Source organism: Pelobates fuscus, chromosome 3, assembly GCF_036172605.1.
Source record: "Pelobates fuscus isolate aPelFus1 chromosome 3, aPelFus1.pri, whole genome shotgun sequence".
In the NCBI taxonomy this organism is placed as follows: Eukaryota; Metazoa; Chordata; class Amphibia; order Anura; family Pelobatidae; genus Pelobates; species Pelobates fuscus.
In genome coordinates this window covers 398,475,150-398,500,907 of record NC_086319.1, presented here as the reverse complement: position 1 = coordinate 398,500,907, position 25,758 = coordinate 398,475,150, and the positions used below count along the sequence as shown (strand labels likewise).

Sequence of the window (25,758 nt, the reverse complement as noted above, 5' to 3'; positions counted from 1 at the left end):
TAGGTGACTCCCTCTCCTCTTCTTATTTATAGGTATCAGATCCACCTTTTCTCTAGGCACAGACTTCCGGCAGGTCATATATGTACATATAATATATTCATACAATAAAACAGGAAAAATGTGTATAGTGTAAAACCTTAATAAAATTATACCATATAGAATTACACTTGTGCACAGGAGTCTTGAAATTCAGCTCACAGAAATGCCTCTGGTGTCTGCCTGCCTAGAGACAACCCAACCCGCATGGTGCTTCCAAATTTTGGTATATAATATGACTCAAGAATCCAACTTGGAACAATCTCTGAAACACATTTCCCCCCTTAAAAAAGCTTCCTCAGTTAAATTGTGAAACGCATCTCAGAGATTGTTTTGTGATCTCTTTTAGCAGTTATTGTGCAATAGCTTATTTTTTTTTTGTTTAATAAAGTACATTTAAGTTGAATTAGTTCAATTCCAGCTCTGCGGAATTTGTTGGTGCCATATAAGTAGTTAAGGAAATACTTAAGGAAAGGTTAAACTTTTAGTGATAAGATAAAATAATTAAACAACTTTGCAAAACACTTCTTTTGTATCTCAATTTAGTTTTATTATGGATATCTTTTTTTTCCTGTTGAGGCAGATCCCATTAGATCCAAACATGGGCCAGTGGCGCAATGGATAACGCGTCTGACTACGAATCAGAAGATTGTAGGTTCGACTCCTACCTGGCTCGGCTGCTGTGCCGTGATCGTATAGTGGTTAGTACTCTGCGTTGTGGCCGCAGCAACCCCGGTTCGAATCCAGGTCGCGACATCTCTATTTTCCTTCTCTTCAGCGCTAAGTACATTTTGACCCCAACTGTTAACCATGTGAGTGTCGGAGTTAAACAATATTTAAAATGCAAACAATGTAAATAGTGCCAAATATCTAATATTGCACTAAATCACAACAAAGTGTTAATTCTTGGTACCCCTTTAAAAGTCTAATTATAAATTGTAAACGCAACTGCAATATAACAACCATGATTTAATACATTGAACAATGTGATTATCCCAGAAAAAAACACAATAACAAACTTTTGAACTCTAAAGTAAAAATAGAAAAAGATATAATAGTGGAGACAACTTACTAACACAGCCAAAAATCTAATAAAGCAGTAAAGCATCTAGAGGCATTGGCAACTCACATGAACCACAGCCCACAATCTGGCTCTGGTTTATAAGCATTGGACTCTTAAATAGGTGACTCCCTCTCCTCTTCTTATTTATAGGTATCAGATCCACCTTTTCTCTAGGCACAGACTTCCGGCAGGTCATATATGTACATAAAATATATTCATACAATAAAACAGGAAAAATGTGTATAGTGTAAAACCTTAATAAAATTATACCATATAGAATTACACTTGTGCACAGGAGTCTTGAAATTCAGCTCACAGAAATGCCTCTGGTGTCTGCCTGCCTAGAGACAACCCAACCCGCATGGTGCTTCCAAATTTTGGTATATAATATGACTCAAGAATCCAACTTGGAACAATCTCTGAAACACATTTCCCCCCTTAAAAAAGCTTCCTCAGTTAAATTGTGAAACGCATCTCAGAGATTGTTTTGTGATCTCTTTTAGCAGTTATTGTGCAATAGCTTATTTTTTGTTTTGTTTAATAAAGTACATTTAAGTTGAATTAGATCAATTCCAGCTCTGCGTAATTTGTTTGTGCCATATAAGTAGTTAAGGAAATACTTAAGGAAAGGTTAAACTTTTAGTGATAAGATAAAATAATTAAACAACTTTGCAAAACACTTCTTTTGTATCTCAATTTAGTTTTATTATGGATATCTTTTTTTCCTGTTGAGGCAGATCCCATTAGATCCAAACATGGGCCAGTGGCGCAATGGATAACGCGTCTGACTACGAATCAGAAGATTGTAGGTTCGACTCCTACCTGGCTCGGCCGCTGTGCCGTGATCGTATAGTGGTTAGTACTCTGCGTTGTGGCTGCAGCAACCCCGGTTCGAATCCGGGTCACGGCATCTCTGTTTTCCTTCTCTTCAGCGCTAAGTACATTTTGACCCCAACTGTTAACCATGTGAGTGTCGGAGTTAAACAATATTTAAAATGCAAACAATGTAAATAGTGCCAAATATCTAATATTGCACTAAATCACAACAAAGTGTTAATTCTTGGTACCCCTTTAAAAGTCTAATTATAAATTGTAAACGCAACTGCAATATAACAACCATGATTTAATACATTGAACAATGTGATTATCCCAGAAAAAAACACAATAACAAACTTTTGAACTCTAAAGTAAAAATAGAAAAAGATATAATAGTGGAGACAACTTACTAACACAGCCAAAAATCTAATAAAGCAGTAAAGCATCTAGAGGCATTGGCAACTCACATGAACCACAGCCCACAATCTGGCTCTGGTTTATAAGCATTGGACTCTTAAATAGGTGACTCCCTCTCCTCTTCTTATTTATAGGTATCAGATCCACCTTTTCTCTAGGCACAGACTTCCGGCAGGTCATATATGTACATATAATATATTCATACAATAAAACAGGAAAAATGTGTATAGTGTAAAACCTTAATAAAATTATACCATATAGAATTACACTTGTGCACAGGAGTCTTGAAATTCAGCTCACAGAAATGCCTCTGGTGTCTGCCTGCCTAGAGACAACCCAACCCGCATGGTGCTTCCAAATTTTGGTATATAATATGACTCAAGAATCCAACTTGGAACAATCTCTGAAACACATTTCCCCCCTTAAAAAAGCTTCCTCAGTTAAATTGTGAAACGCATCTCAGAGATTGTTTTGTGATCTCTTTTAGCAGTTATTGTGCAATAGCTTATTTTTTGTTTTGTTTAATAAAGTACATTTAAGTTGAATTAGTTCAATTCCAGCTCTGCGGAATTTGTTGGTGCCATATAAGTAGTTAAGGAAATACTTAAGGAAAGGTTAAACTTTTAGTGATAAGATAAAATAATTAAACAACTTTGCAAAACACTTCTTTTGTATCTCAATTTAGTTTTATTATGGATATCTTTTTTTTCCTGTTGAGGCAGATCCCATTAGATCCAAACATGGGCCAGTGGCGCAATGGATAACGCGTCTGACTACGAATCAGAAGATTGTAGGTTCGACTCCTACCTGGCTCGGCTGCTGTGCCATGATCGTATAGTGGTTAGTACTCTGCGTTGTGGCCGCAGCAACCCCGGTTCGAATCCGGGTCGCGGCATCTCTATTTTCCTTCTCTTCAGCGCTAAGTACATTTTGACCCCAACTGTTAACCATGTGAGTGTCGGAGTTAAACAATATTTAAAATGCAAACAATGTAAATAGTGCCAAATATCTAATATTGCACTAAATCACAACAAAGTGTTAATTCTTGGTACCCCTTTAAAAGTCTAATTATAAATTGTAAACGCAACTGCAATATAACAACCATGATTTAATACATTGAACAATGTGATTATCCCAGAAAAAAACACAATAACAAACTTTTGAACTCTAAAGTAAAAATAGAAAAAGATATAATAGTGGAGACAACTTACTAACACAGCCAAAAATCTAATAAAGCAGTAAAGCATCTAGAGGCATTGGCAACTCACATGAACCACAGCCCACAATCTGGCTCTGGTTTATAAGCATTGGACTCTTAAATAGGTGACTCCCTCTCCTCTTCTTATTTATAGGTATCAGATCCACCTTTTCTCTAGGCACAGACTTCCGGCAGGTCATATATGTACATATAATATATTCATACAATAAAACAGGAAAAATGTGTATAGTGTAAAACCTTAATAAAATTATACCATATAGAATTACACTTGTGCACAGGAGTCTTGAAATTCAGCTCACAGAAATGCCTCTGGTGTCTGCCTGCCTAGAGACAACCCAACCCGCATGGTGCTTCCAAATTTTGGTATATAATATGACTCAAGAATCCAACTTGGAACAATCTCTGAAACACATTTCCCCCCTTAAAAAAGCTTCCTCAGTTAAATTGTGAAACGCATCTCAGAGATTGTTTTGTGATCTCTTTTAGCAGTTATTGTGCAATAGCTTATTTTTTTTTTGTTTAATAAAGTACATTTAAGTTGAATTAGTTCAATTCCAGCTCTGCGGAATTTGTTGGTGCCATATAAGTAGTTAAGGAAATACTTAAGGAAAGGTTAAACTTTTAGTGATAAGATAAAATAATTAAACAACTTTGCAAAACACTTCTTTTGTATCTCAATTTAGTTTTATTATGGATATCTTTTTTTTCCTGTTGAGGCAGATCCCATTAGATCCAAACATGGGCCAGTGGCGCAATGGATAACGCGTCTGACTACGAATCAGAAGTTTGTAGGTTCGACTCCTACCTGGCTCGGCTGCTGTGCCGTGATCGTATAGTGGTTAGTACTCTGCGTTGTGGCCGCAGCAACCCCGGTTCGAATCCGGGTCACGGCATCTCTATTTTCCTTCTCTTCAGCGCTAAGTACATTTTGACCCCAACTGTTAACCATGTGAGTGTCGGAGTTAAACAATATTTAAAATGCAAACAATGTAAATAGTGCCAAATATCTAATATTGCACTAAATCACAACAAAGTGTTAATTCTTGGTACCCCTTTAAAAGTCTAATTATAAATTGTAAACGCAACTGCAATATAACAACCATGATTTAATACATTGAACAATGTGATTATCCCAGAAAAAAACACAATAACAAACTTTTGAACTCTAAAGTAAAAATAGAAAAAGATATAATAGTGGAGACAACTTACTAACACAGCCAAAAATCTAATAAAGCAGTAAAGCATCTAGAGGCATTGGCAACTCACGTGAACCACAGCCCACAATCTGGCTCTGGTTTATAAGCATTGGACTCTTAAATAGGTGACTCCCTCTCCTCTTCTTATTTATAGGTATCAGATCCACCTTTTCTCTAGGCACAGACTTCCGGCAGGTCATATATGTACATATAATATATTCATACAATAAAACAGGAAAAATGTGTATAGTGTAAAACCTTAATAAAATTATACCATATAGAATTACACTTGTGCACAGGAGTCTTGAAATTCAGCTCACAGAAATGCCTCTGGTGTCTGCCTGCCTAGAGACAACCCAACCCGCATGGTGCTTCCAAATTTTGGTATATAATATGACTCAAGAATCCAACTTGGAACAATCTCTGAAACACATTTCCCCCCTTAAAAAAGCTTCCTCAGTTAAATTGTGAAACGCATCTCAGAGATTGTTTTGTGATCTCTTTTAGCAGTTATTGTGCAAAGCTTATTTTGTTTTTGTTTAATAAAGTACATTTAAGTTGAATTAGTTTAATTCCAGCTCTGCGGAATTTGTTGGTGCCATATAAGTAGTTAAGGAAATACTTAAGGAAAGGTTAAACTTTTAGTGATAAGATAAAATAATTAAACAACTTTGCAAAACACTTCTTTTGTATCTCAATTTAGTTTTATTATGGATATCTTTTTTTTCCTGTTGAGGCAGATCCCATTAGATGCAAACATGGGCCAGTGGCGCAATGGATAACGCGTCTGACTACGAATCAGAAGATTGTAGGTTCGACTCCTACCTGGCTCGGCCGCTGTGCCGTGATCGTATAGTGGTTAGTACTCTGCGTTGTGGCCGCAGCAACCCCGGTTCGAATCCGGGTCACGGCATCTCTATTTTCCTTCTCTTCAGCGCTAAGTACATTTTGACCCCAACTGTTAACCATGTGAGTGTCGGAGTTAAACAATATTTAAAATGCAAACAATGTAAATAGTGCCAAATATCTAATATTGCACTAAATCACAACAAAGTGTTAATTCTTGGTACCCCTTTAAAAGTCTAATTATAAATTGTAAACGCAACTGCAATATAACAACCATGATTTAATACATTGAACAATGTGATTATCCCAGAAAAAAACACAAAAACAAACTTTTGAACTCTAAAGTAAAAATAGAAAAAGATATAATAGTGGAGACAACTTACTAACACAGCCAAAAATCTAATAAAGCAGTAAAGCATCTAGAGGCATTGGCAACTCACATGAACCACAGCCCACAATCTGGCTCTGGTTTATAAGCATTGGACTCTTAAATAGGTGACTCCCTCTCCTCTTCTTATTTATAGGTATCAGATCCACCTTTTCTCTAGGCACAGACTTCCGGCAGGTCATATATGTACATATAATATATTCATACAATAAAACAGGAAAAATGTGTATAGTGTAAAACCTTAATAAAATTATACCATATAGAATTACACTTGTGCACAGGAGTCTTGAAATTCAGCTCACAGAAATGCCTCTGGTGTCTGCCTGCCTAGAGACAACCCAACCCGCATGGTGCTTCCAAATTTTGGTATATAATATGACTCAAGAATCCAACTTGGAACAATCTCTGAAACACATTTCCCCCCTTAAAAAAGCTTCCTCAGTTAAATTGTGAAACGCATCTCAGAGATTGTTTTGTGATCTCTTTTAGCAGTTATTGTGCAATAGCTTATTTTTTTTTTTGTTTAATAAAGTACATTTAAGTTGAATTAGTTCAATTCCAGCTCTGCGGAATTTGTTGGTGCCATATAAGTAGTTAAGGAAATACTTAAGGAAAGGTTAAACTTTTAGTGATAAGATAAAATAATTAAACAACTTTGCAAAACACTTCTTTTGTATCTCAATTTAGTTTTATTATGGATATCTTTTTTTTCCTGTTGAGGCAGATCCCATTAGATCCAAACATGGGCCAGTGGCGCAATGGATAACGCGTCTGACTACGAATCAGAAGATTGTAGGTTCGACTCCTACCTGGCTCGGCCGCTGTGCCGTGATCGTATAGTGGTTAGTACTCTGCGTTGTGGCCGCAGCAACCCCGGTTCGAATCCGGGTCACGGCATCTCTATTTTCCTTCTCTTCAGCGCTAAGTACATTTTGACCCCAACTGTTAACCATGTGAGTGTCGGAGTTAAACAATATTTAAAATGCAAACAATGTAAATAGTGCCAAATATCTAATATTGCACTAAATCACAACAAAGTGTTAATTCTTGGTACCCCTTTAAAAGTCTAATTATAAATTGTAAACGCAACTGCAATATAACAACCATGATTTAATACATTGAACAATGTGATTATCCCAGAAAAAAACACAATAACAAACTTTTGAACTCTAAAGTAAAAATAGAAAAAGATATAATAGTGGAGACAACTTACTAACACAGCCAAAAATCTAATAAAGCAGTAAAGCATCTAGAGGCATTGGCAACTCACATGAACCACAGCCCACAATCTGGCTCTGGTTTATAAGCATTGGACTCTTAAATAGGTGACTCCCTCTCCTCTTCTTATTTATAGGTATCAGATCCACCTTTTCTCTAGGCACAGACTTCCGGCAGGTCATATATGTACATATAATATATTCATACAATAAAACAGGAAAAATGTGTATAGTGTAAAACCTTAATAAAATTATACCATATAGAATTACACTTGTGCACAGGAGTCTTGAAATTCAGCTCACAGAAATGCCTCTGGTGTCTGCCTGCCTAGAGACAACCCAACCCGCATGGTGCTTCCAAATTTTGGTATATAATATGACTCAAGAATCCAACTTGGAACAATCTCTGAAACACATTTCCCCCCTTAAAAAAGCTTCCTCAGTTAAATTGTGAAACGCATCTCAGAGATTGTTTTGTGATCTCTTTTAGCAGTTATTGTGCAAAGCTTATTTTGTTTTTGTTTAATAAAGTACATTTAAGTTGAATTAGTTTAATTCCAGCTCTGCGGAATTTGTTGGTGCCATATAAGTAGTTAAGGAAATACTTAAGGAAAGGTTAAACTTTTAGTGATAAGATAAAATAATTAAACAACTTTGCAAAACACTTCTTTTGTATCTCAATTTAGTTTTATTATGGATATCTTTTTTTTCCTGTTGAGGCAGATCCCATTAGATGCAAACATGGGCCAGTGGCGCAATGGATAACGCGTCTGACTACGAATCAGAAGATTGTAGGTTCGACTCCTACCTGGCTCGGCCGCTGTGCCGTGATCGTATAGTGGTTAGTACTCTGCGTTGTGGCCGCAGCAACCCCGGTTCGAATCCGGGTCACGGCATCTCTATTTTCCTTCTCTTCAGCGCTAAGTACATTTTGACCCCAACTGTTAACCATGTGAGTGTCGGAGTTAAACAATATTTAAAATGCAAACAATGTAAATAGTGCCAAATATCTAATATTGCACTAAATCACAACAAAGTGTTAATTCTTGGTACCCCTTTAAAAGTCTAATTATAAATTGTAAACGCAACTGCAATATAACAACCATGATTTAATACATTGAACAATGTGATTATCCCAGAAAAAAACACAAAAACAAACTTTTGAACTCTAAAGTAAAAATAGAAAAAGATATAATAGTGGAGACAACTTACTAACACAGCCAAAAATCTAATAAAGCAGTAAAGCATCTAGAGGCATTGGCAACTCACATGAACCACAGCCCACAATCTGGCTCTGGTTTATAAGCATTGGACTCTTAAATAGGTGACTCCCTCTCCTCTTCTTATTTATAGGTATCAGATCCACCTTTTCTCTAGGCACAGACTTCCGGCAGGTCATATATGTACATATAATATATTCATACAATAAAACAGGAAAAATGTGTATAGTGTAAAACCTTAATAAAATTATACCATATAGAATTACACTTGTGCACAGGAGTCTTGAAATTCAGCTCACAGAAATGCCTCTGGTGTCTGCCTGCCTAGAGACAACCCAACCCGCATGGTGCTTCCAAATTTTGGTATATAATATGACTCAAGAATCCAACTTGGAACAATCTCTGAAACACATTTCCCCCCTTAAAAAAGCTTCCTCAGTTAAATTGTGAAACGCATCTCAGAGATTGTTTTGTGATCTCTTTTAGCAGTTATTGTGCAATAGCTTATTTTTTTTTTTGTTTAATAAAGTACATTTAAGTTGAATTAGTTCAATTCCAGCTCTGCGGAATTTGTTGGTGCCATATAAGTAGTTAAGGAAATACTTAAGGAAAGGTTAAACTTTTAGTGATAAGATAAAATAATTAAACAACTTTGCAAAACACTTCTTTTGTATCTCAATTTAGTTTTATTATGGATATCTTTTTTTTCCTGTTGAGGCAGATCCCATTAGATCCAAACATGGGCCAGTGGCGCAATGGATAACGCGTCTGACTACGAATTAGAAGATTGTAGGTTCGACTCCTACCTGGCTCGGCCGCTGTGCCATGATCGTATAGTGGTTAGTACTCTGCGTTGTGGATGCAGCAACCCCGGTTCGAATCCGGGTTGCGGCATCTCTATTTTCCTTCGCTTCAGCGCTAAGTACATTTTGACCCCAACTGTTAACCATGTGAGTGTCGGAGTTAAACAATATTTAAAATGCAAACAATGTAAATAGTGCCAAATATCTAATATTGCACTAAATCACAACAAAGTGTTAATTCTTGGTACCCCTTTAAAAGTCTAATTATAAATTGTAAACGCAACTGCAATATAACAACCATGATTTAATACATTGAACAATGTGATTATCCCAGAAAAAAACACAATAACAAACTTTTGAACTCTAAAGTAAAAATAGAAAAAGATATAATAGTGGAGACAACTTACTAACACAGCCAAAAATCTAATAAAGCAGTAAAGCATCTAGAGGCATTGGCAACTCACATGAACCACAGCCCACAATCTGGCTCTGGTTTATAAGCATTGGACTCTTAAATAGGTGACTCCCTCTCCTCTTCTTATTTATAGGTATCAGATCCACCTTTTCTCTAGGCACAGACTTCCGGCAGGTCATATATGTACATATAATATATTCATACAATAAAACAGGAAAAATGTGTATAGTGTAAAACCTTAATAAAATTATACCATATAGAATTACACTTGTGCACAGGAGTCTTGAAATTCAGCTCACAGAAATGCCTCTGGTGTCTGCCTGCCTAGAGACAACCCAACCCGCATGGTGCTTCCAAATTTTGGTATATAATATGACTCAAGAATCCAACTTGGAACAATCTCTGAAACACATTTCCCCCCTTAAAAAAGCTTCCTCAGTTAAATTGTGAAACGCATCTCAGAGATTGTTTTGTGATCTCTTTTAGCAGTTATTGTGCAATAGCTTATTTTGTTTTTGTTTAATAAAGTACATTTAAGTTGAATTAGTTCAATTCCAGCTCTGCGGAATTTGTTGGTGCCATATAAGTAGTTAAGGAAATACTTAAGGAAAGGTTAAACTTTTAGTGATAAGATAAAATAATTAAACAACTTTGCAAAACACTTCTTTTGTATCTCAATTTAGTTTTATTATGGATATCTTTTTTTTCCTGTTGAGGCAGATCCCATTAGATCCAAACATGGGCCAGTGGCGCAATGGATAACGCGTCTGACTACGAATCAGAAGATTGTAGGTTTGACTCCTACCTGGCTCGGCTGCTGTGCCATGATCGTATAGTGGTTAGTACTCTGCGTTGTGGCCGCAGCAACCCTGGTTCGAATCCAGGTCGTGGCATCTCTATTTTCCTTCTCTTCAGCGCTAAGTACATTTTGACCCCAACTGTTAACCATGTGAGTGTCGGAGTTAAACAATATTTAAAATGCAAACAATGTAAATAGTGCCAAATATCTAATATTGCACTAAATCACAACAAAGTGTTAATTCTTGGTACCCCTTTAAAAGTCTAATTATAAATTGTAAACGCAACTGCAATATAACAACCATGATTTAATACATTGAACAATGTGATTATCCCAGAAAAAAACACAATAACAAACTTTTGAACTCTAAAGTAAAAATAGAAAAAGATATAATAGTGGAGACAACTTACTAACACAGCCAAAAATCTAATAAAGCAGTAAAGCATCTAGAGGCATTGGCAACTCACATGAACCACAGCCCACAATCTGGCTCTGGTTTATAAGCATTGGACTCTTAAATAGGTGACTCCCTCTCCTCTTCTTATTTATAGGTATCAGATCCACCTTTTCTCTAGGCACAGACTTCCGGCAGGTCATATATGTACATATAATATATTCATACAATAAAACAGGAAAAATGTGTATAGTGTAAAACCTTAATAAAATTATACCATATAGAATTACACTTGTGCACAGGAGTCTTGAAATTCAGCTCACAGAAATGCCTCTGGTGTCTGCCTGCCTAGAGACAACCCAACCCGCATGGTGCTTCCAAATTTTGGTATATAATATGACTCAAGAATCCAACTTGGAACAATCTCTGAAACACATTTCCCCCCTTAAAAAAGCTTCCTCAGTTAAATTGTGAAACGCATCTCAGAGATTGTTTTGTGATCTCTTTTAGCAGTTATTGTGCAAAGCTTATTTTGTTTTTGTTTAATAAAGTACATTTAAGTTGAATTAGTTTAATTCCAGCTCTGCGGAATTTGTTGGTGCCATATAAGTAGTTAAGGAAATACTTAAGGAAAGGTTAAACTTTTAGTGATAAGATAAAATAATTAAACAACTTTGCAAAACACTTCTTTTGTATCTCAATTTAGTTTTATTATGGATATCTTTTTTTTCCTGTTGAGGCAGATCCCATTAGATGCAAACATGGGCCAGTGGCGCAATGGATAACGCGTCTGACTACGAATCAGAAGATTGTAGGTTCGACTCCTACCTGGCTCGGCCGCTGTGCCGTGATCGTATAGTGGTTAGTACTCTGCGTTGTGGCCGCAGCAACCCCGGTTCGAATCCGGGTCACGGCATCTCTATTTTCCTTCTCTTCAGCGCTAAGTACATTTTGACCCCAACTGTTAACCATGTGAGTGTCGGAGTTAAACAATATTTAAAATGCAAACAATGTAAATAGTGCCAAATATCTAATATTGCACTAAATCACAACAAAGTGTTAATTCTTGGTACCCCTTTAAAAGTCTAATTATAAATTGTAAACGCAACTGCAATATAACAACCATGATTTAATACATTGAACAATGTGATTATCCCAGAAAAAAACACAAAAACAAACTTTTGAACTCTAAAGTAAAAATAGAAAAAGATATAATAGTGGAGACAACTTACTAACACAGCCAAAAATCTAATAAAGCAGTAAAGCATCTAGAGGCATTGGCAACTCACATGAACCACAGCCCACAATCTGGCTCTGGTTTATAAGCATTGGACTCTTAAATAGGTGACTCCCTCTCCTCTTCTTATTTATAGGTATCAGATCCACCTTTTCTCTAGGCACAGACTTCCGGCAGGTCATATATGTACATATAATATATTCATACAATAAAACAGGAAAAATGTGTATAGTGTAAAACCTTAATAAAATTATACCATATAGAATTACACTTGTGCACAGGAGTCTTGAAATTCAGCTCACAGAAATGCCTCTGGTGTCTGCCTGCCTAGAGACAACCCAACCCGCATGGTGCTTCCAAATTTTGGTATATAATATGACTCAAGAATCCAACTTGGAACAATCTCTGAAACACATTTCCCCCCTTAAAAAAGCTTCCTCAGTTAAATTGTGAAACGCATCTCAGAGATTGTTTTGTGATCTCTTTTAGCAGTTATTGTGCAATAGCTTATTTTTTTTTTTGTTTAATAAAGTACATTTAAGTTGAATTAGTTCAATTCCAGCTCTGCGGAATTTGTTGGTGCCATATAAGTAGTTAAGGAAATACTTAAGGAAAGGTTAAACTTTTAGTGATAAGATAAAATAATTAAACAACTTTGCAAAACACTTCTTTTGTATCTCAATTTAGTTTTATTATGGATATCTTTTTTTTCCTGTTGAGGCAGATCCCATTAGATCCAAACATGGGCCAGTGGCGCAATGGATAACGCGTCTGACTACGAATCCGAAGATTGTAGGTTCGACTCCTACCTGGCTCGGCCGCTGTGCCGTGATCGTATAGTGGTTAGTACTCTGCGTTGTGGCCGCAGCAACCCCGGTTCGAATCCGGGTCACGGCATCTCTATTTTCCTTCTCTTCAGCGCTAAGTACATTTTGACCCCAACTGTTAACCATGTGAGTGTCGGAGTTAAACAATATTTAAAATGCAAACAATGTAAATAGTGCCAAATATCTAATATTGCACTAAATCACAACAAAGTGTTAATTCTTGGTACCCCTTTAAAAGTCTAATTATAAATTGTAAACGCAACTGCAATATAACAACCATGATTTAATACATTGAACAATGTGATTATCCCAGAAAAAAACACAATAACAAACTTTTGAACTCTAAAGTAAAAATAGAAAAAGATATAATAGTGGAGACAACTTACTAACACAGCCAAAAATCTAATAAAGCAGTAAAGCATCTAGAGGCATTGGCAACTCACATGAACCACAGCCCACAATCTGGCTCTGGTTTATAAGCATTGGACTCTTAAATAGGTGACTCCCTCTCCTCTTCTTATTTATAGGTATCAGATCCACCTTTTCTCTAGGCACAGACTTCCGGCAGGTCATATATGTACATATAATATATTCATACAATAAAACAGGAAAAATGTGTATAGTGTAAAACCTTAATAAAATTATACCATATAGAATTACACTTGTGCACAGGAGTCTTGAAATTCAGCTCACAGAAATGCCTCTGGTGTCTGCCTGCCTAGAGACAACCCAACCCGCATGGTGCTTCCAAATTTTGGTATATAATATGACTCAAGAATCCAACTTGGAACAATCTCTGAAACACATTTCCCCCCTTAAAAAAGCTTCCTCAGTTAAATTGTGAAACGCATCTCAGAGATTGTTTTGTGATCTCTTTTAGCAGTTATTGTGCAAAGCTTATTTTGTTTTTGTTTAATAAAGTACATTTAAGTTGAATTAGTTTAATTCCAGCTCTGCGGAATTTGTTGGTGCCATATAAGTAGTTAAGGAAATACTTAAGGAAAGGTTAAACTTTTAGTGATAAGATAAAATAATTAAACAACTTTGCAAAACACTTCTTTTGTATCTCAATTTAGTTTTATTATGGATATCTTTTTTTTCCTGTTGAGGCAGATCCCATTAGATGCAAACATGGGCCAGTGGCGCAATGGATAACGCGTCTGACTACGAATCAGAAGATTGTAGGTTCGACTCCTACCTGGCTCGGCCGCTGTGCCGTGATCGTATAGTGGTTAGTACTCTGCGTTGTGGCCGCAGCAACCCCGGTTCGAATCCGGGTCACGGCATCTCTATTTTCCTTCTCTTCAGCGCTAAGTACATTTTGACCCCAACTGTTAACCATGTGAGTGTCGGAGTTAAACAATATTTAAAATGCAAACAATGTAAATAGTGCCAAATATCTAATATTGCACTAAATCACAACAAAGTGTTAATTCTTGGTACCCCTTTAAAAGTCTAATTATAAATTGTAAACGCAACTGCAATATAACAACCATGATTTAATACATTGAACAATGTGATTATCCCAGAAAAAAACACAAAAACAAACTTTTGAACTCTAAAGTAAAAATAGAAAAAGATATAATAGTGGAGACAACTTACTAACACAGCCAAAAATCTAATAAAGCAGTAAAGCATCTAGAGGCATTGGCAACTCACATGAACCACAGCCCACAATCTGGCTCTGGTTTATAAGCATTGGACTCTTAAATAGGTGACTCCCTCTCCTCTTCTTATTTATAGGTATCAGATCCACCTTTTCTCTAGGCACAGACTTCCGGCAGGTCATATATGTACATATAATATATTCATACAATAAAACAGGAAAAATGTGTATAGTGTAAAACCTTAATAAAATTATACCATATAGAATTACACTTGTGCACAGGAGTCTTGAAATTCAGCTCACAGAAATGCCTCTGGTGTCTGCCTGCCTAGAGACAACCCAACCCGCATGGTGCTTCCAAATTTTGGTATATAATATGACTCAAGAATCCAACTTGGAACAATCTCTGAAACACATTTCCCCCCTTAAAAAAGCTTCCTCAGTTAAATTGTGAAACGCATCTCAGAGATTGTTTTGTGATCTCTTTTAGCAGTTATTGTGCAATAGCTTATTTTTTTTTTTGTTTAATAAAGTACATTTAAGTTGAATTAGTTCAATTCCAGCTCTGCGGAATTTGTTGGTGCCATATAAGTAGTTAAGGAAATACTTAAGGAAAGGTTAAACTTTTAGTGATAAGATAAAATAATTAAACAACTTTGCAAAACACTTCTTTTGTATCTCAATTTAGTTTTATTATGGATATCTTTTTTTTCCTGTTGAGGCAGATCCCATTAGATCCAAACATGGGCCAGTGGCGCAATGGATAACGCGTCTGACTACGAATTAGAAGATTGTAGGTTCGACTCCTACCTGGCTCGGCCGCTGTGCCATGATCGTATAGTGGTTAGTACTCTGCGTTGTGGATGCAGCAACCCCGGTTCGAATCCGGGTTGCGGCATCTCTATTTTCCTTCGCTTCAGCGCTAAGTACATTTTGACCCCAACTGTTAACCATGTGAGTGTCGGAGTTAAACAATATTTAAAATGCAAACAATGTAAATAGTGCCAAATATCTAATATTGCACTAAATCACAACAAAGTGTTAATTCTTGGTACCCCTTTAAAAGTCTAATTATAAATTGTAAACGCAACTGCAATATAACAACCATGATTTAATACATTGAACAATGTGATTATCCCAGAAAAAAACACAATAACAAACTTTTGAACTCTAAAGTAAAAATAGAAAAAGATATAATAGTGGAGACAACTTACTAACACAGCCAAAAATCTAATAAAGCAGTAAAGCATCTAGAGGCATTGGCAACTCACATGAACCACAGCCCACAATCTGGCTCTGGTTTATAAGCATTGGACTCTTAAATAGGTGACTCCCTCTCCTCTTCTTATTTATAGGTATCAGATCCACCTTTTCTCTAGGCACAGACTTCCGGCAGGTCATATATGTACATATAATATATTCATACAATAAAACAGGAAAAATGTGTATAGTGTAAAACCTTAATAAAATTATACCATATAGAATTACACTTGTGCACAGGAGTCTTGAAATTCAGCTCACAGAAATGCCTCTGGTGTCTGCCTGCCTAGAGACAACCCAACCCGCATGGTGCTTCCAAATTTTGGTATATAATATGACTCAAGAATCCAACTTGGAACAATCTCTGAAACACATTTCCCCCCTTAAAAAAGCTTCCTCAGTTAAATTGTGAAACGCATCTCAGAGATTGTTTTGTGATCTCTTTTAGCAGTTATTGTGCAATAGCTTATTTTGTTTTTGTTTAATAAAGTACATTTAAGTTGAATTAGTTCAATTCCAGCTCTGCGGAATTTGTTGGTGCCATATAAGTAGTTAAGGAAATACTTAAGGAAAGGTTAAACTTTTAGTGATAAGATAAAATAATTAAACAACTTTGCAAAACACTTCTTTTGTATCTCAATTTAGTTTTATTATGGATATCTTTTTTTTCCTGTTGAGGCAGATCCCATTAGATCCAAACATGGGCCAGTGGCGCAATGGATAACGCGTCTGACTACGAATCAGAAGATTGTAGGTTTGACTCCTACCTGGCTCGGCTGCTGTGCCATGATCGTATAGTGGTTAGTACTCTGCGTTGTGGCCGCAGCAACCCTGGTTCGAATCCAGGTCGTGGCATCTCTATTTTCCTTCTCTTCAGCGCTAAGTACATTTTGACCCCAACTGTTAACCATGTGAGTGTCGGAGTTAAACAATATTTAAAATGCAAACAATGTAAATAGTGCCAAATATCTAATATTGCACTAAATCACAACAAAGTGTTAATTCTTGGTACCCCTTTAAAAGTCTAATTATAAATTGTAAACGCAACTGCAATATAACAACCATGATTTAATACATTGAACAATGTGATTATCCCAGAAAAAAACACAATAACAAACTTTTGAACTCTAAAGTAAAAATAGAAAAAGATATAATAGTGGAGACAACTTACTAACACAGCCAAAAATCTAATAAAGCAGTAAAGCATCTAGAGGCATTGGCAACTCACATGAACCACAGCCCACAATCTGGCTCTGGTTTATAAGCATTGGACTCTTAAATAGGTGACTCCCTCTCCTCTTCTTATTTATAGGTATCAGATCCACCTTTTCTCTAGGCACAGACTTCCGGCAGGTCATATATGTACATATAATATATTCATACAATAAAACAGGAAAAATGTGTATAGTGTAAAACCTTAATAAAATTATACCATATAGAATTACACTTGTGCACAGGAGTCTTGAAATTCAGCTCACAGAAATGCCTCTGGTGTCTGCCTGCCTAGAGACAACCCAACCCGCATGGTGCTTCCAAATTTTGGTATATAATATGACTCAAGAATCCAACTTGGAACAATCTCTGAAACACATTTCCCCCCTTAAAAAAGCTTCCTCAGTTAAATTGTGAAACGCATCTCAGAGATTGTTTTGTGATCTCTTTTAGCAGTTATTGTGCAAAGCTTATTTTGTTTTTGTTTAATAAAGTACATTTAAGTTGAATTAGTTTAATTCCAGCTCTGCGGAATTTGTTGGTGCCATATAAGTAGTTAAGGAAATACTTAAGGAAAGGTTAAACTTTTAGTGATAAGATAAAATAATTAAACAACTTTGCAAAACACTTCTTTTGTATCTCAATTTAGTTTTATTATGGATATCTTTTTTTTCCTGTTGAGGCATATCCCATTAGATGCAAACATGGGCCAGTGGCGCAATGGATAACGCGTCTGACTACGAATCAGAAGATTGTAGGTTCGACTCCTACCTGGCTCGGCCGCTGTGCCGTGATCGTATAGTGGTTAGTACTCTGCGTTGTGGCCGCAGCAACCCCGGTTCGAATCCGGGTCACGGCATCTCTATTTTCCTTCTCTTCAGCGCTAAGTACATTTTGACCCCAACTGTTAACCATGTGAGTGTCGGAGTTAAACAATATTTAAAATGCAAACAATGTAAATAGTGCCAAATATCTAATATTGCACTAAATCACAACAAAGTGTTAATTCTTGGTACCCCTTTAAAAGTCTAATTATAAATTGTAAACGCAACTGCAATATAACAACCATGATTTAATACATTGAACAATGTGATTATCCCAGAAAAAAACACAAAAACAAACTTTTGAACTCTAAAGTAAAAATAGAAAAAGATATAATAGTGGAGACAACTTACTAACACAGCCAAAAATCTAATAAAGCAGTAAAGCATCTAGAGGCATTGGCAACTCACATGAACCACAGCCCACAATCTGGCTCTGGTTTATAAGCATTGGACTCTTAAATAGGTGACTCCCTCTCCTCTTCTTATTTATAGGTATCAGATCCACCTTTTCTCTAGGCACAGACTTCCGGCAGGTCATATATGTACATATAATATATTCATACAATAAAACAGGAAAAATGTGTATAGTGTAAAACCTTAATAAAATTATACCATATAGAATTACACTTGTGCACAGGAGTCTTGAAATTCAGCTCACAGAAATGCCTCTGGTGTCTGCCTGCCTAGAGACAACCCAACCCGCATGGTGCTTCCAAATTTTGGTATATAATATGACTCAAGAATCCAACTTGGAACAATCTCTGAAACACATTTCCCCCCTTAAAAAAGCTTCCTCAGTTAAATTGTGAAACGCATCTCAGAGATTGTTTTGTGATCTCTTTTAGCAGTTATTGTGCAATAGCTTATTTTTTTTTTTGTTTAATAAAGTACATTTAAGTTGAATTAGTTCAATTCCAGCTCTGCGGAATTTGTTGGTGCCATATAAGTAGTTAAGGAAATACTTAAGGAAAGGTTAAACTTTTAGTGATAAGATAAAATAATTAAACAACTTTGCAAAACACTTCTTTTGTATCTCAATTTAGTTTTATTATGGATATCTTTTTTTTCCTGTTGAGGCAGATCCCATTAGATCCAAACATGGGCCAGTGGCGCAATGGATAACGCGTCTGACTACGAATTAGAAGATTGTAGGTTCGACTCCTACCTGGCTCGGCCGCTGTGCCATGATCGTATAGTGGTTAGTACTCTGCGTTGTGGATGCAGCAACCCCGGTTCGAATCCGGGTTGCGGCATCTCTATTTTCCTTCGCTTCAGCGCTAAGTACATTTTGACCCCAACTGTTAACCATGTGAGTGTCGGAGTTAAACAATATTTAAAATGCAAACAATGTAAATAGTGCCAAATATCTAATATTGCACTAAATCACAACAAAGTGTTAATTCTTGGTACCCCTTTAAAAGTCTAATTATAAATTGTAAACGCAACTGCAATATAACAACCATGATTTAATACATTGAACAATGTGATTATCCCAGAAAAAAACACAATAACAAACTTTTGAACTCTAAAGTAAAAATAGAAAAAGATATAATAGTGGAGACAACTTACTAACACAGCCAAAAATCTAATAAAGCAGTAAAGCATCTAGAGGCATTGGCAACTCACATGAACCACAGCCCACAATCTGGCTCTGGTTTATAAGCATTGGACTCTTAAATAGGTGACTCCCTCTCCTCTTCTTATTTATAGGTATCAGATCCACCTTTTCTCTAGGCACAGACTTCCGGCAGGTCATATATGTACATATAATATATTCATACAATAAAACAGGAAAAATGTGTATAGTGTAAAACCTTAATAAAATTATACCATATAGAATTACACTTGTGCACAGGAGTCTTGAAATTCAGCTCACAGAAATGCCTCTGGTGTCTGCCTGCCTAGAGACAACCCAACCCGCATGGTGCTTCCAAATTTTGGTATATAATATGACTCAAGAATCCAACTTGGAACAATCTCTGAAACACATTTCCCCCCTTAAAAAAGCTTCCTCAGTTAAATTGTGAAACGCATCTCAGAGATTGTTTTGTGATCTCTTTTAGCAGTTATTGTGCAATAGCTTATTTTGTTTTTGTTTAATAAAGTACATTTAAGTTGAATTAGTTCAATTCCAGCTCTGCGGAATTTGTTGGTGCCATATAAGTAGTTAAGGAAATACTTAAGGAAAGGTTAAACTTTTAGTGATAAGATAAAATAATTAAACAACTTTGCAAAACACTTCTTTTGTATCTCAATTTAGTTTTATTATGGATATCTTTTTTTTCCTGTTGAGGCAGATCCCATTAGATCCAAACATGGGCCAGTGGCGCAATGGATAACGCGTCTGACTACGAATCAGAAGATTGTAGGTTTGACTCCTACCTGGCTCGGCTGCTGTGCCATGATCGTATAGTGGTTAGTACTCTGCGTTGTGGCCGCAGCAACCCTGGTTCGAATCCAGGTCGTGGCATCTCTATTTTCCTTCTCTTCAGCGCTAAGTACATTTTGACCCCAACTGTTAACCATGTGAGTGTCGGAGTTAAACAATATTTAAAATGCAAACAATGTAAATAGTGCCAAATATCTAATATTGCACTAAATCACAACAAAGTGTTAATTCTTGGTACCCCTTTAAAAGTCTAATTATAAATTGTAAACGCAACTGCAATATAACAACCATGATTTAATACATTGAACAATGTGATTATCCCAGAAAAAAACACAATAACAAACTTTTGAACTCTAAAGTAAAAATAGAAAAAGATATAATAGTGGAGACAACTTACTAACACAGCCAAAAATCTAATAAAGCAGTAAAGCATCTAGAGGCATTGGCAACTCACATGAACCACAGCCCACAATCTGGCTCTGGTTTATAAGCATTGGACTCTTAAATAGGTGACTCCCTCTCCTCTTCTTATTTATAGGTATCAGATCCACCTTTTCTCTAGGCACAGACTTCCGGCAGGTCATATATGTACATATAATATATTCATACAATAAAACAGGAAAAATGTGTATAGTGTAAAACCTTAATAAAATTATACCATATAGAATTACACTTGTGCACAGGAGTCTTGAAATTCAGCTCACAGAAATGCCTCTGGTGTCTGCCTGCCTAGAGACAACCCAACCCGCATGGTGCTTCCAAATTTTGGTATATAATATGACTCAAGAATCCAACTTGGAACAATCTCTGAAACACATTTCCCCCCTTAAAAAAGCTTCCTCAGTTAAATTGTGAAACGCATCTCAGAGATTGTTTTGTGATCTCTTTTAGCAGTTATTGTGCAAAGCTTATTTTGTTTTTGTTTAATAAAGTACATTTAAGTTGAATTAGTTTAATTCCAGCTCTGCGGAATTTGTTGGTGCCATATAAGTAGTTAAGGAAATACTTAAGGAAAGGTTAAACTTTTAGTGATAAGATAAAATAATTAAACAACTTTGCAAAACACTTCTTTTGTATCTCAATTTAGTTTTATTATGGATATCTTTTTTTTCCTGTTGAGGCAGATCCCATTAGATGCAAACATGGGCCAGTGGCGCAATGGATAACGCGTCTGACTACGAATCAGAAGATTGTAGGTTCGACTCCTACCTGGCTCGGCCGCTGTGCCGTGATCGTATAGTGGTTAGTACTCTGCGTTGTGGCCGCAGCAACCCCGGTTCGAATCCGGGTCACGGCATCTCTATTTTCCTTCTCTTCAGCGCTAAGTACATTTTGACCCCAACTGTTAACCATGTGAGTGTCGGAGTTAAACAATATTTAAAATGCAAACAATGTAAATAGTGCCAAATATCTAATATTGCACTAAATCACAACAAAGTGTTAATTCTTGGTACCCCTTTAAAAGTCTAATTATAAATTGTAAACGCAACTGCAATATAACAACCATGATTTAATACATTGAACAATGTGATTATCCCAGAAAAAAACACAAAAACAAACTTTTGAACTCTAAAGTAAAAATAGAAAAAGATATAATAGTGGAGACAACTTACTAACACAGCCAAAAATCTAATAAAGCAGTAAAGCATCTAGAGGCATTGGCAACTCACATGAACCACAGCCCACAATCTGGCTCTGGTTTATAAGCATTGGACTCTTAAATAGGTGACTCCCTCTCCTCTTCTTATTTATAGGTATCAGATCCACCTTTTCTCTAGGCACAGACTTCCGGCAGGTCATATATGTACATATAATATATTCATACAATAAAACAGGAAAAATGTGTATAGTGTAAAACCTTAATAAAATTATACCATATAGAATTACACTTGTGCACAGGAGTCTTGAAATTCAGCTCACAGAAATGCCTCTGGTGTCTGCCTGCCTAGAGACAACCCAACCCGCATGGTGCTTCCAAATTTTGGTATATAATATGACTCAAGAATCCAACTTGGAACAATCTCTGAAACACATTTCCCCCCTTAAAAAAGCTTCCTCAGTTAAATTGTGAAACGCATCTCAGAGATTGTTTTGTGATCTCTTTTAGCAGTTATTGTGCAATAGCTTATTTTTTTTTTTGTTTAATAAAGTACATTTAAGTTGAATTAGTTCAATTCCAGCTCTGCGGAATTTGTTGGTGCCATATAAGTAGTTAAGGAAATACTTAAGGAAAGGTTAAACTTTTAGTGATAAGATAAAATAATTAAACAACTTTGCAAAACACTTCTTTTGTATCTCAATTTAGTTTTATTATGGATATCTTTTTTTTCCTGTTGAGGCAGATCCCATTAGATCCAAACATGGGCCAGTGGCGCAATGGATAACGCGTCTGACTACGAATCAGAAGATTGTAGGTTCGACTCCTACCTGGCTCGGCCGCTGTGCCGTGATCGTATAGTGGTTAGTACTCTGCGTTGTGGCCGCAGCAACCCCGGTTCGAATCCGGGTCACGGCATCTCTATTTTCCTTCTCTTCAGCGCTAAGTACATTTTGACCCCAACTGTTAACCATGTGAGTGTCGGAGTTAAACAATATTAAAAATGCAAACAATGTAAATAGTGCCAAATATCTAATATTGCACTAAATCACAACAAAGTGTTAATTCTTGGTACCCCTTTAAAAGTCTAATTATAAATTGTAAACGCAACTGCAATATAACAACCATGATTTAATACATTGAACAATGTGATTATCCCAGAAAAAAACACAATAACAAACTTTTGAACTCTAAAGTAAAAATAGAAAAAGATATAATAGTGGAGACAACTTACTAACACAGCCAAAAATCTAATAAAGCAGTAAAGCATCTAGAGGCATTGGCAACTCACATGAACCACAGCCCACAATCTGGCTCTGGTTTATAAGCATTGGACTCTTAAATAGGTGACTCCCTCTCCTCTTCTTATTTATAGGTATCAGATCCACCTTTTCTCTAGGCACAGACTTCCGGCAGGTCATATATGTACATATAATATATTCATACAATAAAACAGGAAAAATGTGTATAGTGTAAAACCTTAATAAAATTATACCATATAGAATTACACTTGTGCACAGGAGTCTTGAAATTCAGCTCACAGAAATGCCTCTGGTGTCTGCCTGCCTAGAGACAACCCAACCCGCATGGTGCTTCCAAATTTTGGTATATAATATGACTCAAGAATCCAACTTGGAACAATCTCTGAAACACATTTCCCCCCTTAAAAAAGCTTCCTCAGTTAAATTGTGAAACGCATCTCAGAGATTGTTTTGTGATCTCTTTTAGCAGTTATTGTGCAATAGCTTATTTTGTTTTTGTTTAATAAAGTACATTTAAGTTGAATTAGTTCAATTCCAGCTCTGCGGAATTTGTTGGTGCCATATAAGTAGTTAAGGAAATACTTAAGGAAAGGTTAAACTTTTAGTGATAAGATAAAATAATTAAACAACTTTGCAAAACACTTCTTTTGTATCTCAATTTAGTTTTATTATGGATATCTTTTTTTTCCTGTTGAGGCAGATCCCATTAGATCCAAACATGGGCCAGTGGCGCAATGGATAACGCGTCTGACTACGAATCAGAAGATTGTAGGTTTGACTCCTACCTGGCTCGGCTGCTGTGCCATGATCGTATAGTGGTTAGTACTCTGCGTTGTGGCCGCAGCAACCCTGGTTCGAATCCAGGTCGTGGCATCTCTATTTTCCTTCTCTTCAGCGCTAAGTACATTTTGACCCCAACTGTTAACCATGTGAGTGTCGGAGTTAAACAATATTTAAAATGCAAACAATGTAAATAGTGCCAAATATCTAATATTGCACTAAATCACAACAAAGTGTTAATTCTTGGTACCCCTTTAAAAGTCTAATTATAAATTGTAAACGCAACTGCAATATAACAACCATGATTTAATACATTGAACAATGTGATTATCCCAGAAAAAAACACAATAACAAACTTTTGAACTCTAAAGTAAAAATAGAAAAAGATATAATAGTGGAGACAACTTACTAACACAGCCAAAAATCTAATAAAGCAGTAAAGCATCTAGAGGCATTGGCAACTCACATGAACCACAGCCCACAATCTGGCTCTGGTTTATAAGCATTGGACTCTTAAATAGGTGACTCCCTCTCCTCTTCTTATTTATAGGTATCAGATCCACCTTTTCTCTAGGCACAGACTTCCGGCAGGTCATATATGTACATATAATATATTCATACAATAAAACAGGAAAAATGTGTATAGTGTAAAACCTTAATAAAATTATACCATATAGAATTACACTTGTGCACAGGAGTCTTGAAATTCAGCTCACAGAAATGCCTCTGGTGTCTGCCTGCCTAGAGACAACCCAACCCGCATGGTGCTTCCAAATTTTGGTATATAATATGACTCAAGAATCCAACTTGGAACAATCTCTGAAACACATTTCCCCCCTTAAAAAAGCTTCCTCAGTTAAATTGTGAAACGCATCTCAGAGATTGTTTTGTGATCTCTTTTAGCAGTTATTGTGCAAAGCTTATTTTGTTTTTGTTTAATAAAGTACATTTAAGTTGAATTAGTTTAATTCCAGCTCTGCGGAATTTGTTGGTGCCATATAAGTAGTTAAGGAAATACTTAAGGAAAGGTTAAACTTTTAGTGATAAGATAAAATAATTAAACAACTTTGCAAAACACTTCTTTTGTATCTCAATTTAGTTTTATTATGGATATCTTTTTTTTCCTGTTGAGGCAGATCCCATTAGATGCAAACATGGGCCAGTGGCGCAATGGATAACGCGTCTGACTACGAATCAGAAGATTGTAGGTTCGACTCCTACCTGGCTCGGCCGCTGTGCCGTGATCGTATAGTGGTTAGTACTCTGCGTTGTGGCCGCAGCAACCCCGGTTCGAATCCGGGTCACGGCATCTCTATTTTCCTTCTCTTCAGCGCTAAGTACATTTTGACCCCAACTGTTAACCATGTGAGTGTCGGAGTTAAACAATATTTAAAATGCAAACAATGTAAATAGTGCCAAATATCTAATATTGCACTAAATCACAACAAAGTGTTAATTCTTGGTACCCCTTTAAAAGTCTAATTATAAATTGTAAACGCAACTGCAATATAACAACCATGATTTAATACATTGAACAATGTGATTATCCCAGAAAAAAACACAAAAACAAACTTTTGAACTCTAAAGTAAAAATAGAAAAAGATATAATAGTGGAGACAACTTACTAACACAGCCAAAAATCTAATAAAGCAGTAAAGCATCTAGAGGCATTGGCAACTCACATGAACCACAGCCCACAATCTGGCTCTGGTTTATAAGCATTGGACTCTTAAATAGGTGACTCCCTCTCCTCTTCTTATTTATAGGTATCAGATCCACCTTTTCTCTAGGCACAGACTTCCGGCAGGTCATATATGTACATATAATATATTCATACAATAAAACAGGAAAAATGTGTATAGTGTAAAACCTTAATAAAATTATACCATATAGAATTACACTTGTGCACAGGAGTCTTGAAATTCAGCTCACAGA

At 36.2% G+C, this 25,758-nt stretch overlaps 35 non-coding genes across 35 annotated transcripts; all 35 read left to right on the top strand.

Annotated features, from left to right (window-relative positions):
* Positions 1 to 639: 639 nt before the first annotated feature.
* On the top strand, positions 640 to 712 carry TRNAR-ACG (transfer RNA arginine (anticodon ACG)). The gene has a single exon. It is a non-coding gene; the product is annotated as a tRNA-Arg (tRNA).
* A 1,144-nt stretch (positions 713 to 1,856) lies between these two features.
* Positions 1,857 to 1,929, top strand: TRNAR-ACG (transfer RNA arginine (anticodon ACG)). Its single transcript has one exon. It is a non-coding gene; the product is annotated as a tRNA-Arg (tRNA).
* An 8-nt stretch (positions 1,930 to 1,937) lies between these two features.
* TRNAH-GUG (transfer RNA histidin (anticodon GUG)) lies at positions 1,938 to 2,009 on the top strand. The gene has a single exon. It is a non-coding gene; the product is annotated as a tRNA-His (tRNA).
* Positions 2,010 to 3,074: 1,065 nt separating this feature from the next.
* TRNAR-ACG (transfer RNA arginine (anticodon ACG)) lies at positions 3,075 to 3,147 on the top strand. Its single transcript has one exon. It is a non-coding gene; the product is annotated as a tRNA-Arg (tRNA).
* A 1,144-nt stretch (positions 3,148 to 4,291) lies between these two features.
* TRNAR-ACG (transfer RNA arginine (anticodon ACG)) lies at positions 4,292 to 4,364 on the top strand. Its single transcript has one exon. It is a non-coding gene; the product is annotated as a tRNA-Arg (tRNA).
* An 8-nt stretch (positions 4,365 to 4,372) lies between these two features.
* TRNAH-GUG (transfer RNA histidin (anticodon GUG)) lies at positions 4,373 to 4,444 on the top strand. Its single transcript has one exon. It is a non-coding gene; the product is annotated as a tRNA-His (tRNA).
* A 1,063-nt stretch (positions 4,445 to 5,507) lies between these two features.
* On the top strand, positions 5,508 to 5,580 carry TRNAR-ACG (transfer RNA arginine (anticodon ACG)). Its single transcript has one exon. It is a non-coding gene; the product is annotated as a tRNA-Arg (tRNA).
* Positions 5,581 to 5,588: 8 nt separating this feature from the next.
* On the top strand, positions 5,589 to 5,660 carry TRNAH-GUG (transfer RNA histidin (anticodon GUG)). The gene has a single exon. It is a non-coding gene; the product is annotated as a tRNA-His (tRNA).
* A 1,065-nt stretch (positions 5,661 to 6,725) lies between these two features.
* Positions 6,726 to 6,798, top strand: TRNAR-ACG (transfer RNA arginine (anticodon ACG)). Its single transcript has one exon. It is a non-coding gene; the product is annotated as a tRNA-Arg (tRNA).
* An 8-nt stretch (positions 6,799 to 6,806) lies between these two features.
* TRNAH-GUG (transfer RNA histidin (anticodon GUG)) lies at positions 6,807 to 6,878 on the top strand. Its single transcript has one exon. It is a non-coding gene; the product is annotated as a tRNA-His (tRNA).
* A 1,063-nt stretch (positions 6,879 to 7,941) lies between these two features.
* On the top strand, positions 7,942 to 8,014 carry TRNAR-ACG (transfer RNA arginine (anticodon ACG)). The gene has a single exon. It is a non-coding gene; the product is annotated as a tRNA-Arg (tRNA).
* Positions 8,015 to 8,022: 8 nt separating this feature from the next.
* On the top strand, positions 8,023 to 8,094 carry TRNAH-GUG (transfer RNA histidin (anticodon GUG)). The gene has a single exon. It is a non-coding gene; the product is annotated as a tRNA-His (tRNA).
* A 1,065-nt stretch (positions 8,095 to 9,159) lies between these two features.
* TRNAR-ACG (transfer RNA arginine (anticodon ACG)) lies at positions 9,160 to 9,232 on the top strand. Its single transcript has one exon. It is a non-coding gene; the product is annotated as a tRNA-Arg (tRNA).
* A 1,225-nt stretch (positions 9,233 to 10,457) lies between these two features.
* On the top strand, positions 10,458 to 10,529 carry TRNAH-GUG (transfer RNA histidin (anticodon GUG)). The gene has a single exon. It is a non-coding gene; the product is annotated as a tRNA-His (tRNA).
* A 1,063-nt stretch (positions 10,530 to 11,592) lies between these two features.
* Positions 11,593 to 11,665, top strand: TRNAR-ACG (transfer RNA arginine (anticodon ACG)). The gene has a single exon. It is a non-coding gene; the product is annotated as a tRNA-Arg (tRNA).
* Positions 11,666 to 11,673: 8 nt separating this feature from the next.
* On the top strand, positions 11,674 to 11,745 carry TRNAH-GUG (transfer RNA histidin (anticodon GUG)). Its single transcript has one exon. It is a non-coding gene; the product is annotated as a tRNA-His (tRNA).
* A 1,146-nt stretch (positions 11,746 to 12,891) lies between these two features.
* Positions 12,892 to 12,963, top strand: TRNAH-GUG (transfer RNA histidin (anticodon GUG)). Its single transcript has one exon. It is a non-coding gene; the product is annotated as a tRNA-His (tRNA).
* A 1,063-nt stretch (positions 12,964 to 14,026) lies between these two features.
* Positions 14,027 to 14,099, top strand: TRNAR-ACG (transfer RNA arginine (anticodon ACG)). The gene has a single exon. It is a non-coding gene; the product is annotated as a tRNA-Arg (tRNA).
* Positions 14,100 to 14,107: 8 nt separating this feature from the next.
* TRNAH-GUG (transfer RNA histidin (anticodon GUG)) lies at positions 14,108 to 14,179 on the top strand. The gene has a single exon. It is a non-coding gene; the product is annotated as a tRNA-His (tRNA).
* A 1,065-nt stretch (positions 14,180 to 15,244) lies between these two features.
* TRNAR-ACG (transfer RNA arginine (anticodon ACG)) lies at positions 15,245 to 15,317 on the top strand. The gene has a single exon. It is a non-coding gene; the product is annotated as a tRNA-Arg (tRNA).
* Positions 15,318 to 16,461: 1,144 nt separating this feature from the next.
* Positions 16,462 to 16,534, top strand: TRNAR-ACG (transfer RNA arginine (anticodon ACG)). Its single transcript has one exon. It is a non-coding gene; the product is annotated as a tRNA-Arg (tRNA).
* Positions 16,535 to 16,542: 8 nt separating this feature from the next.
* On the top strand, positions 16,543 to 16,614 carry TRNAH-GUG (transfer RNA histidin (anticodon GUG)). Its single transcript has one exon. It is a non-coding gene; the product is annotated as a tRNA-His (tRNA).
* Positions 16,615 to 17,677: 1,063 nt separating this feature from the next.
* On the top strand, positions 17,678 to 17,750 carry TRNAR-ACG (transfer RNA arginine (anticodon ACG)). The gene has a single exon. It is a non-coding gene; the product is annotated as a tRNA-Arg (tRNA).
* Positions 17,751 to 17,758: 8 nt separating this feature from the next.
* On the top strand, positions 17,759 to 17,830 carry TRNAH-GUG (transfer RNA histidin (anticodon GUG)). Its single transcript has one exon. It is a non-coding gene; the product is annotated as a tRNA-His (tRNA).
* A 1,065-nt stretch (positions 17,831 to 18,895) lies between these two features.
* On the top strand, positions 18,896 to 18,968 carry TRNAR-ACG (transfer RNA arginine (anticodon ACG)). Its single transcript has one exon. It is a non-coding gene; the product is annotated as a tRNA-Arg (tRNA).
* A 1,144-nt stretch (positions 18,969 to 20,112) lies between these two features.
* On the top strand, positions 20,113 to 20,185 carry TRNAR-ACG (transfer RNA arginine (anticodon ACG)). Its single transcript has one exon. It is a non-coding gene; the product is annotated as a tRNA-Arg (tRNA).
* An 8-nt stretch (positions 20,186 to 20,193) lies between these two features.
* Positions 20,194 to 20,265, top strand: TRNAH-GUG (transfer RNA histidin (anticodon GUG)). The gene has a single exon. It is a non-coding gene; the product is annotated as a tRNA-His (tRNA).
* A 1,063-nt stretch (positions 20,266 to 21,328) lies between these two features.
* TRNAR-ACG (transfer RNA arginine (anticodon ACG)) lies at positions 21,329 to 21,401 on the top strand. The gene has a single exon. It is a non-coding gene; the product is annotated as a tRNA-Arg (tRNA).
* Positions 21,402 to 21,409: 8 nt separating this feature from the next.
* TRNAH-GUG (transfer RNA histidin (anticodon GUG)) lies at positions 21,410 to 21,481 on the top strand. The gene has a single exon. It is a non-coding gene; the product is annotated as a tRNA-His (tRNA).
* Positions 21,482 to 22,546: 1,065 nt separating this feature from the next.
* Positions 22,547 to 22,619, top strand: TRNAR-ACG (transfer RNA arginine (anticodon ACG)). Its single transcript has one exon. It is a non-coding gene; the product is annotated as a tRNA-Arg (tRNA).
* Positions 22,620 to 22,627: 8 nt separating this feature from the next.
* Positions 22,628 to 22,699, top strand: TRNAH-GUG (transfer RNA histidin (anticodon GUG)). Its single transcript has one exon. It is a non-coding gene; the product is annotated as a tRNA-His (tRNA).
* Positions 22,700 to 23,763: 1,064 nt separating this feature from the next.
* Positions 23,764 to 23,836, top strand: TRNAR-ACG (transfer RNA arginine (anticodon ACG)). The gene has a single exon. It is a non-coding gene; the product is annotated as a tRNA-Arg (tRNA).
* Positions 23,837 to 23,844: 8 nt separating this feature from the next.
* TRNAH-GUG (transfer RNA histidin (anticodon GUG)) lies at positions 23,845 to 23,916 on the top strand. The gene has a single exon. It is a non-coding gene; the product is annotated as a tRNA-His (tRNA).
* Positions 23,917 to 24,979: 1,063 nt separating this feature from the next.
* On the top strand, positions 24,980 to 25,052 carry TRNAR-ACG (transfer RNA arginine (anticodon ACG)). The gene has a single exon. It is a non-coding gene; the product is annotated as a tRNA-Arg (tRNA).
* Positions 25,053 to 25,060: 8 nt separating this feature from the next.
* Positions 25,061 to 25,132, top strand: TRNAH-GUG (transfer RNA histidin (anticodon GUG)). The gene has a single exon. It is a non-coding gene; the product is annotated as a tRNA-His (tRNA).
* The last annotated feature ends 626 nt before the right edge of the window (positions 25,133 to 25,758 follow it).